This window comes from Ananas comosus, unplaced genomic scaffold (genome assembly GCF_001540865.1).
Source record: "Ananas comosus cultivar F153 unplaced genomic scaffold, ASM154086v1, whole genome shotgun sequence".
Lineage (NCBI taxonomy): Eukaryota > Viridiplantae > Streptophyta > Magnoliopsida > Poales > Bromeliaceae > Ananas > Ananas comosus.
Window position 1 is genome coordinate 1 of NW_017890732.1, and position 12,029 is coordinate 12,029.

General features: G+C 44.9%; 1 long non-coding RNA gene across 1 annotated transcript; it reads right to left on the reverse strand.

Annotated features, from left to right (window-relative positions):
• Positions 1-6,445: 6,445 nt before the first annotated feature.
• LOC109704162 lies at positions 6,446-8,609 on the reverse strand. Its single transcript, XR_002214198.1, has 2 exons — positions 8,552-8,609; positions 6,446-6,673 (listed from the first exon to the last, which is right to left on the reverse strand). It is a non-coding gene; the product is annotated as an uncharacterized LOC109704162 (long non-coding RNA).
• Positions 8,610-12,029: the final 3,420 nt, after the last annotated feature.

Consider the following 12,029-nt stretch of genomic DNA (forward strand, 5'->3'; position numbering starts at 1 on the left):
TTTTAATGTTTTATTTTTGAGCAATATGGGAGCTAAAAGAAAATGATGAATAAGCAATGTAACAGAAATTGTGGACTGTAACAGAAGTTGAATGCAAGATATGCATCAAGATTGATTCATAGGTACTTGTGTAGTAGTTTAGCATTCGTTTATGTTCGCTCATGGCTACTTGCTTACACCGCTAATGCGTATTTGTATGCTTTTCTCTTGTGCTTTCCTTTACTTAAATGTACATGTGATGAGCCTTGGCTGCGATGGACAGGAAAAACCGTTCGTTCGTTCGGCGTCTGTGTTCGACGTTTACCTAACGCCGACAAATATGGCGAGCCTTAGAGACGTGAAAGATAGTAGTGTATCAGAGCCAGAGTGAAAAAATAGGAAGGGACTAGACGACCTTTAGGATGAAAGACTTAGGATCTAGGGAAGACCGTAGTGACGTGGAATCAAGTTAGCGAAAGCATGTGTTGGGTCAAGTGGATGTCGTCTATGGATTATGAGGCTAAGTTTAAATTGACGTTTGTTCTCTTCCCTTAGTGTTGTGGTCGTGCTGGGTCGACGAATGATGCTTGGGGCGAGGACAAATGTGTGTTTGGCTTTCGTCAGCTTGGGATATTGGTTAGTATGTTGGTTATGTAGCTAATGTCGAGTTGCTTTCCTTTTTCTAGGAAGCAATGGCACCTGCGGGTCGACCGCAGACGATGGTCGTGGCCCTGAGGAGTCGTATGCGTTGGTGCCCGAGCATCCGGAGAAGGCGATGGTGGGTCGGAGAGCAATGGCCCGCGGGCTTATTGGCGTAGACGGGAGCAAGCAGGTCTGTTCAACGCCAAGGGAAGCAGATTCGACGGCTCCAGTATGGCCTCTGTGGCAGTCAACAGGCGCGGATAGCGGCTGCAATGGTGGCGATTGCTCCTTGGGTGCCTCCGTGTCGGTGTGTCGAGTGTGTGATGGGTTGCGTCGGGCGCCGGCGCGGCGGGCTGGCCGCGTCGCACAGCCGGTGCCGGTCACGGGTTAGTGCGGCCAGCGATCGGGAACGCGTCAACTTCCGATAGTGTGCGGCAGTGAGACGGAAGCGGGACGCACGTTGGCGGGTTCTCATCTTGAGTTCAAGAAGCTCGACCACCACCTAGCCTTTGAGGGGCGTATGGTGGAGCCGAGCGGGTAGTGGAGTCGTGCGATGACTCAATGAAAACGCTCTTCGGAGGACCCCTAAAGTAACGCTTGGCGGAAGGTACAAGCGTGTAAACCTCGCACTCATGTCTCGAGAAGCGGGCGAGTGTGTTGGGGAAGCGAGTTAGACGGGACTTCAACGTTGCCGATTTCCGATGGCCTATGCTTTGGAGGAGTTCAAAAGAGCGGATGTTCTGCGAATACTTCCCCGATACGGTAAAAGCGCGAGACTACAGAGAGTTCCGCAGTTTAAGACAAGGAGATCGAATCGGTGGGGAATGAGACCAGGAGTTCTTCAATCATCGACTACGTCCCGGATGGTTGTTCGCAGATGATCGGGACCGGAGGCTGATTGGTTCTTACGAGGACTCAGGCGCCGAGGATCTATAAAAGCGTACAAATCTTAAGTTGACGACCTTTGCGGAGTCTTCGATAGGCATTGTGGGCGGAGATGTAGGTCACGTACGAGAAGGAATGAGCTGAAGCTAGATGGGCCGAGTCGGAAGGACTAAGGCGCAGAAAGTACGAAACGGTGCCGGCGGGACCCAGAGGCAGGGGCCGGCCTAAATGAAAGGAAATAGCGCCTCGATATCCCCAACAGCGGAGTCAAGAATTGGAGCCACTCGGTGCGGCATGATTGTGGGTGGAGAGCACGCTGGTGTCGGCTTGCCCGTCAAGCCGCCGTAGTAAGAGCTTCAGTCACTGCTGCAACCGGGACATCTTATACAGTGAGTGCCGGCTGGGACGTCGTCTGTGTCGACGTTCGGGGCGATCAGCAACGTCTACCCGAGCACAGGCTTTGCGGCGGTTTACCACCGACAATGTCGGCTGGGCGCGTCATACGTGCAGCGCATCAGCGGTGGATCGGAGTCGAAAGCGACTCTAGCCGGCTGGTTTTCGTGCTTCAGGTGGAGGAGCAACCGGTGCCAGCACCCGCGACTGCGTGAGGATATAATTGTGATTAAACGGCAGACTTAGGCTTAGAGCAGATTTGATCAAGGCGATCTCATTCATCTCATTTAGCGATCATTTCGCTCGAATCATGACATTAAGATTGACTGTATAACGGGAGCTATTGGTGGGTGATGCCCGCAGGACATTTCGTTTCAGTGTCCGACAATAATGTTTGGCGTGTCCAGTTGCAATAGGCTATTAGATTATGCCACTAGATCTGCTAGTGCTCAGATCAGATGTGGGATTTGATTGTCATTTGATCGGACCAACTGGCTTCCAAGTACTCATGCGGTCATAGATTGTGAAAGCGAATGGTTAGATCACCTTCTCGTGAGCCTATACCAGAAGAATTGGCTCTACCAAGCTTTGCAAGAGTAGGCGCTTTGCGGCTACAATATCGTCGGTGCAGGGCCAAGAAATGATCAAAGGAGGGTGTAAGGCCTATTTTGGCAACCATGGTAGATGCTCGAAGGCAGTACCCGGGAGTTGGAGGGATATTCCGTGTCACGTGTGATTTCGGGAATGTATTTCGGCAAGGTTACCGGATGCCACGGACCGGGAGGCTCACAGTGTTATCTGGACTTGTTCCCGGGGCGGAAAACAGTTTAGAAGGCTCCGTAATAGAATGGCACAGTGGAGCTAAAAAGAGCCTAAAGGTGGCATGTTGCCAAGACTTTGCTCGATAAAGGTTTTGTGAGGCCAAGCGTGGTCTCCGTGGGAGACTCCGGTGTTTTTGGTTAAGAAGGACAGCACACTTGAACTCTGCAGACTATCGTGAAAGTTGATAAATTGAACGATTAAGAATAAAGTACTGTTGCCAAGAATTGCGATTAATTCGATCAATTGCAAGGAGTCAAAAGTGTATTCGAAGATTGATCTCCAATCGCGGGTATCAATCAACTAAAAATGTAGGCAAAGATGTGACACAAAAACGGTCATGTATCGTATGCCGGTATGGCCATTATGAGTCACTCGTTAATGTCAGTTTGGGCTCTTTACCATGTCCCGCGATTATGGATGATGAATCGAGTCTTCAGGCCGTTGTTGGACATGATTGTGCGTCGTGGTGTTATAGACCGTACGTATTGGTGCTATTCGAGAGCGAAGAGGCATGAGGGAGCATTTGAGAGCTGTGCTCTACAAATATCCAAAAGAGAAACTCTATGCGTAAGGTTGAAGAATGGTGACTTTTGGTTGAAGGATTGTCAATTCTTGCGGTTCAGTCAGTAATCAGGCGACGGAGCTTTCGGTATTTGATTCCAAAGAACAAATTGAGGCAATTAAAGAATTGGCTCGCTCGTCGACAAATGTAGCGGAGCGTCCGCAGTTTCTGATCCGCGGCTACTACCCGCCGGTTCGTGGAGGGTTCTGCTAAAATAACCCTCCACTAACGCGCCTTACCCACAAAGGAAGTGAGATACGTATGAGCAACAATTGCAAATCGAAGCTTCGAGGAATTGAAGTAGATTGACTGTTCCACCCTGAGTTGCTGCTTTGGCCGACTACGGAGCGCAGACCTTTTGGTGTACAGTGATGCCCATATGTTTTGGTCTCGGGCGTGTGTATAATGCAAAATGTCGTCCGATGTAGCTTATGTTTCCACAATTGAAGAGTTATGAAGAAAGAACTAGCGATTCACGATACTGAGTTGCCCGTGATTTTCGTGCTAAAGTTATGAGGCATTTTATCTATATGTAGTGAGCATTATGATATCTTCACCGATCACATGAGTTTCAAGTACTTGTTCACCCAGAAAGAATTGAACATGCAACAACCGTGGTCGGGGGTATAGTTAGATTACTAAGAGGTGACTATGAATGTCAGCCATACATACCACCCGGAAAAGCCAATGTCGTGGATGATGCTTCTAAGTAGAAATCTTGGCAGGAGAATTAGCGATGGCAATCACGCCACAACCGTTATTGCAAAGGAAATGCAACGACTTGGGTTGTTAGGTGGTATGCGGCGCGGAGCGCCGGAGACGTAAGCGAAGGACGAAAGTGCGCGGCTACTATTTGCCGCATTAGTTGTTGCAATCGACCTTTGGAAGATCAAAGAGCCTGCAAGCTTCCAGATCCTTTATCTTCAAAAGGCACGAGGGCGAAGTTGAAGTGGGTGTGACGAGGATTTTGGCATTGGAACCGATGCACCCTGCTCGATTTCGGAATCGGTTGTGTTGATGCCTAAAGATGATCGGCGGGGGTTGACATAATCGAAGGGCTGAATTCATGCAAGACGCAGCGGCGATCTCTCCCTATAGTATAACCCTGGCGCACTAAAATGCTAAGGATTTAAAGAGTGGCATTTTAGTGGCCGGGCGCATGAAGAAGAGATATTTGGGGAGGTCGTGAGCCGCAATGTCTAGCGGCGTGCCAACAAGTGAAAGCGAAGCGCCGACTTTCGGCAGGAAAGCTTCAAAGTTTACCAATACCCGTTTAGAAATGGGAAGATATAGCGATAGACTTTATTACCGGTTTACCTCGGTCACAAGGCGGACATGATGCGATATAGGTGATAGTGGATCGACTGACAAAGTCAGCACACTTTTTGCCGATACACACTACGTGGTCGGGAGACAAGCTAGCTCAAGTTTATCTCGACGAGGTTGTGAGACTGCATGGGGTTCCGGTATCAATTGTATCAGATCGAGACCCCAGGTTCACATCTCACTTTTGGAAGAGCTTGCAAGACGCACTAGGCACACGGCTCGACTTTAGCACAGCGTTTCATCCTCAGAGTGATGGACAGTCGGAGTGGACAATACAAATTCTCGAGGACTTGCTTCGAGCGTGTGTACTAGATTACAAAGGTGGACGGCATGATTTCTTGCCGATGGTGGAGTTCGTCTATAATAACAGCTATCAAGAAAGCATCGCTATGGCGCCATTTGAGGCACTGTATGGAAGAAAGTATCGTTCTCCGATTCATTAGAGCGACATGGGCGAGAGAACGGCTCTCGGCCCGGATGTAGTGCGGGAGGCGGAGGAGAAAGTTCGCCTTGCCCGTCAACGATTAGCAACGGCGCAATCAAGGCAAAAGAGTTATGCCGACAAGCGAAGGAAGGGTTTAGAGTTCGTGGTTGGAGACCGCGTATTCTTAAAAGTGTCGCCGATGCGCGGAGTTAGACGATTTGGGGTCCACGGGAAGCTAAGCCCCCGTTATGTTAGGCCATTTGAGATACTAGAGCAGGTGGATGCGGTAGCGTACAAACTCGCATTACCACCAAGACTCGCGGGAGTTCACAATGTATTCCATATGTCAAATCTCCGAAAGTATATTTGCAACTCGACATATGTGTTAGAGTATGAGCCTGTGGAGCTACGTGAAGATATGACCTATGAGGAGTACCCGGTGTGCATCCTCGATAGAGAAGAAAGAAAATTGCGAAGTCGCAAAATTCCCTATGTAAAAGTTCAGTGGAGCAACCATGCGGTGCGAGAAGCCACTTGGGAGCTTGAGGAGACGATGCGGAAAGAGCACCCGCATTTGTTCGAGTCGACAAGCTAAGGTATGCTTAATTTCGCAGAAGAAATTATTTTAAGGGGTGGAGAATGTAATACACCGAAAGTTCAGAAAATAAATATCAAACTTTAGTCAAGTTGACCAAAGTACGAGGTTGGAACACTTCGGAAAGTCCGAAGGTGTTAGAATGATCAAAAGTGCATTATAGGAGATCTTCGAGAGCTAAAGAATCAAAAAATCTGCATTCTGCAGCTTTTAAGCTCTCGGGGACCGGTCCCTGGTAGGAGAGACCAGTCCCCGAACGCGTGAGAAATGAGACAGGTGAAAAATCGGCTGTCCCAAAAAATTAGCTCTCGGGAACCGGTCCCTGCGGGAAGAGACAGGTCCCCGAGAGACCGGTCCCTCAGAAGAGACCGGTTGCATCACGAGGCAGCCCTGTTGACCTGTGGGGGAGCTCTCTGGGACCAGTCCTAGGTCGGGCAGACCAGTCCCCGAGCACGAAAACTGCCCAATCCTGACAGCTCAAGAGAATAAAAGGTGAGGGGTTTATTTGCAAATATGCAATAGATGGGTTATGTAGAGTGTCACGCCCCGCCCCGAGACCGCTACCAATTTGGCACGGTTCGGGCGCGGCGGGCGGACCGCCGAACGGACAGAGTCTCCCCTGTCCGCCCAAGGCTCAAATGACAAGATTGTGTACAACAAGTTCCCAGGAAAACACTTGAATACATACACAATCATACAACAACGACTAAAGCACAAACAGTGCTGAACATTACAAGAGCAAGCGTCACAAGTAGAAGACATACAAGTGAAACAAAAGAGAGATACTTAACTATTCTATTATAATCATTCAACTCGATACATTTAATTACAACTTGCATTCTTTTCCAAACTATGAACATAAGCTTACATTCTTCAAAAGATAAACATTAGTTTACATTTATCTCAAAATACCTCACATCCTATACATCATCTACTCTCAATACATGTATAGGGTAACTCTAATGCAAAATAGGAAAGTAAACTAACTAGCACTAGGGCGCTAAGCCCAAACTGCGATCCTCTGTCGATCCGCTCTCGTGTGTACCTGTACCCCAAAACCACACGGGGTGAGAACTATATAAATATAGTTCCCAGTGGGTTCGGCCGCCGACTCCGCCGATCTTCCCACTAGGTCCAAGCTGGCACAGATAGATAGATAGAAAGATATATGGAAATACTACTACTATATCTACTATGCCATCAAATGCAAAGTATGCATGGAACATCATCTAGCAACAATCCACTATCATGCTAATATGCCTCAACAGTGAAATGAATACAACTATAACATAGTTATGCAATGCACTATGTCTAATCATGGTATGAATGCAATACTCTTATGCTATTCATGTTATTATCCAATCCGCTAGGCTAACTTGCCTAAGATCTCAAATCTAGTAGGTGAAAAGCTACCTCATTCTTGTCTCACTCGACTCATATCTCAAAGGTCCTAGGCAAAGGCTACCCCGCACTTTGCCCGACTCACATCTCAACCTACTAGGTACAGAGCTACTCCACTCAAATCTCATAGGTGAAGGAATAGTATACTCACTCACTGTATATAGGCAAATCTGCTAAACCAACTACCAAGCGACTATGCTCGCTATCAAGGTAAGTCTAGTGAAGGTTAACTACCATACCACTAGGTTCATCAATAGGGCTATTCATTAGACCACCCAATCAGCCGGTAAGCCAAAGGCAACTATGATCAACAACAACAACTATGGAAGCAAGCTATCATGAACAACAACAATGGGTATGGCTCAATAGGTAACCCAATCTCAAGGTGAACTCGTGGTTCACAAGCAAGGCTCACATATCAATCTCCTAGGGATGTCGAGCTGGACTATCCCCGAGTACGCCTGCGGATAACAAGCGGCTATCCGAGCAGCGAGCACGGCTGCCTCTCTAGTGACCAAACTCCGGAGCGCACAACCTGGGGGGAGCGACCCCACCAAGCGCAGACAGGCAATGTGAGCGTGATCATCTCACGAGCAACAGCAACCTACCCTCTAAGGGTAATCTCATCATGGAATCAAGGTGTTCTTGTACCCAATCTCATAGTGTTTCAACTACACTAAGGTTCTCATGTCAAGGTTATCAACAATCATATGCCACTCATCATAGTTTTCTAAACTAGATGCCACTCGTCATTTAGACTCATTTCAACACTAGTTACATCATACTAGTTCTTTAGCAACATAAGCATTAAACATCTCATATAGGATCTAGGTCTTTATTGTAGGATTTTCATCATGTAATCATCATGCATACTAGATCATGGAACAATCATCAAGATGTATAGCTACTAGCATGCAAATATGAGCAATGACCAAAATCATCTAGCACCTAAGTGCAATAAATACAATATGCAACTTAATCGATTAATGCACTCAACAAGTTTAACCCACATTAATCATGCCCTTATAGGGTTTCACCACACTAAGTCCCAATCTCATGCATACTAGGTACAAGTATTAATCAAGTAACACTACACTCTCACTAGCATGCCATGACATGTAACAATTGCCAACTAGTACCCTATAATGCAATATCCCAATATGCAACTTGATCAATGTTACTAGAATTTCTAGTGCAACAACCAATCCATTACTAGCTCAAGTCATATGTGTTTTTAGCACAATGAGTTCAATGCCACTTGTAAACTATGTCTTTAAACACAACACTAGGTTCTTCTTTCATTTAGCATCATAGGTTTACCAATGTCATCTCATAATCCTTATGTCCATTACATCATATATTCATATCATAATACCATATCGATCATAAATATCATATAAGGATTAGGAATGCATGTATTATCATCCTATAATGCATAGCAACATACAATATGCTACATGTGAACGGATAAACACTAAGACATAGGAAGAAGCCCGATGACTTCGGGATGGCACTCCCCCACCTTTTATCGCGTTCCGATTGCTTGTCGTCACTTGCAATCGGCCTCCCGCGGCGCATGCCGCTCGGCTTGACCCAATCCGCGCGCGACCACCAAACGACCTCCGATCCGAAATCTGAAAATTAAAGGTCTTCGGTTTCTTGGTACGATGCTTCAAATCCGTTTTCATGAATTTACGATATCGCCTCGGCCCTCCCGGCGGACCCGAAGCCTAAACATCCGTTTCTTTAATATCTTTGTACCGGCTCGACGAATCGCCGAACCGTCGCTTCCAACGCGTTCGTAGACCTAGCAATTAGGTAAACAGAGGGTCAAAAGAGATCAAACCCAACAATTTTGAAAGTTAGCATTTTGAGCCCTAGGTTTACAACTATGCAAGAAATCATTAAATTGCTCTATGATTCAAGCATTAATCATCTATTAGGCATCAATGGGTTCCACTAAAACCATTTCCAAAGCATTTAGACCTATCTTTAGAGATCTACCATTAAAGCCCTCATTTTGGAGCTCTATGTTGCAATAGGTAAAAATCCACCATTAGAACTTAGGATCTAAGCATAAATCATCTACTTAGCATCTAGGAAAGCTACTAATTCGTTTCTAGAGCTTAAAACCCAAGCAATAGAGAAATGCCATTAAAGCTCTTAAAGCTTACCTTCAAAGCATGCTCCAATGGAGAGGAAGAAGATGAAGTTGATGAAGATCAACTTCCAAGCTTACTTCTCCACCAAAACCATCCATTTTGGGAGAGATTTAGAGAGAGAAAATGGAGGCTTCTCTTTTTCCCTCTTTCCATGCGTGTGTGGTGTGGCGTGTGCGTGTGTGGTGTGTGGCCGAAGGAGAAGAAGAAGCATCTGATGCTTCTTCATAATACCCCTCAAAACACTATTCATCCCGGGCAGCTTAAAATCTGATAAATTTCGTTGGAGCTCTTCCGGATGTCCGTTTGAGCTCAAATTTGGCAGGCAAGTTCGGTTTCACTTCGTATGTCCAAAGAAATTTTAATATTTCAGTTTCGACCTCGTTTGGTCACTGAAAACTGTACCGAACTGCAATCTTTATCAGATAGCTATCAGATTTTTATTTCTCGCTCTACGGGTGTCAGAAAAATATGAAACCTTAAATCAAGCCTCATAAAAATATTTCTGACATCTCTGCCAATTTTCATAATTTTCTGAGACTGTGCATTTTCTGCTAATTTATCTGCCCCGTTTCCAACAGAAAATTCTAAATCTTCTGTTTTCGCTCCGATTTCAGCACAGGTCATTTCTAACTCATATTTCACTTCTCTAAATCCAATAAAAATAGTATCTCATACTATTTTTATTTATTTCTATTTTTATATTTAAATCCGGTATATTACATTACACCGCAACCTTACCGGAACCATTTAAATGTACACTATAACTTCATATTTTTAGAAGTCCGGTACCTTACATAGAGGGGTATGAGAGCTCTTTTCTCTCATTCTCTCCCTCTCACACCCTCTCATCTCTCTTTCTCTCTCTAGAAGACAAGGAGAGGAAGAAGAAAGAAAGAAAAAGAAGGAGAAAGAAGAAGAAGAAAAGAGAAGGAAGGTGGAGAAGAAGACCAAGGAGTGGAGTAACTCCTTCTTCTTCCTCATTGGAGCAAAAAAAGGAAAGCTTTGAGGTAAGCTTTGATCCCTTTCATGGTAGAACCCTAGAAATGGTTTTAGTAGAACCTTTTGGGTATTTCAAGCTTTCTTTTGCTTGTGGTTGAGATCAAAACCATGGATTGGGTATGTGTGGTGAAGCTTAGAGGTGAGCTTCGACCCCTCTTATGGTAGAACCCAAACTAGGATTTTGATTGACCTAGAAATAGTTTTTGTGAAACCTTTAGAGGATTTGAAGCTTTCTTTTGCTTCTCTAAGAGATCAAAACCCTAGATTTGGTGTATGTGAAGCTAGGGCACCCAAATTTGGGGCTTTTGCTTGCGAGGGTTCCAAAGTAAAATTGACCCTCTAGAAACCTAATTGGGGGTATTTTCGACGCGTTGGTGCGCTCGGATTTATGTTACGAAAAGTCTATGTAAAGATATGAGCAAAAAGGCCTAATGTTGGCTTCGTTTTGCTGCAGGTGGCAAACTAGGAGTCTAAAAATCCCGAGAAAATCACCGTAGCACCTAAACAAGCCTACGAGGTGGGTGGTGCTCTCCAAACTTATTGGAATTCCCTTTTATGTCTAATGTGTCACTTTTTGAGCATCCATGAGTATATTGTTGCATGCATCGTAGGGTAATGAGATGATGATCATGTGAATGTTTGCATTTTGTGAGTTCAAGTGCATGATGAGATTGTTGAGAACCAATAAGAATTGTAAAAATCCTATATGTGCATGTTTGGTGATAAGAACTTGGTAAAGTTAAAGAACAAGTGACATATGAAATGAGGACAAGGTAATATTGAGAATAAAAGCTAGAGTTAGCATAAAGAATGATATAAAGAACACTAGAGTTAGTGTGTGGCATCAAAAAGAACAATTGTGGCATAAGGAATGAATAATACTAGAGTAGCATCAAAGTGTGGCATAAAGAATACTAGAGTTAGTGTAATAACATGAATGAAAGTCAAGAATGTAAAGAACATCATAAAGACCACTAGAGTTAGTGTAATGGCATGGTCAAAGTAAAGAATGCAAAGAACTTGAGATTAAGACACAATTACATACAACCTTAAAGCTAAGGTCATTTGTGCATATTTTCCTTAGAGTTAAGGAACAGATTGAACTGAACATCCTTAGAGTTAAGGATTGATCATACTCGCTATAAGTCCTTGCTCGAGGGTGGTCGCTCCCCCTCGGGCGATGCGCTCCGGAGTTTGTCATCACTGAATTGAGTTACTCAGAGGACGCTCCTAGCGGGAGGAAGCTGAGCACCCGCGATTATGGATTTTGAGTTGGTGAGTAATGAGGCGATACCCCCGTGTTAACCTTGAGATTGAACAAAGAACAAAGACCGTGTATTCTTCATGAGTTTATATTGAGCATCATTATTGATCGCATCGTTCAGGCATATTAGTTGCATTCGTATAGATGGTTACTTACCTGCTTATTCTTTCTATTATGCCTGAGTTAGACCTAGTGGGAAAGTCGGTAAGATTGGGGCCGAACCCACTGGGAACTTCGTTGTAGTTCTCACCCCACTATTTCCACAGAATCGGGACCGAGCGATACGGCGAGCGACCGCTGTAAAGGTATCGCGCCATTGACAGTGACTACCCGAGTCGGGTTTACGTTTTGTTAGTAGCTTACCATATATCTTCTTTTGTATTTGAAGATGTTTATGTATAAAGCAAAAGAGAAAAGAATGTAATGTTTTATTTTGAGCAAATGGGATGTCAAAAGAAATGATGAAAAGCATTGTAAAAGAATTGTGGATGTAAAAGTTGAATGCAATGTATATGATCAAAATTGATTCATAGTACTTGTGTAGTAGTTTAGCTTCCTTTCTTTCACTCATGGCT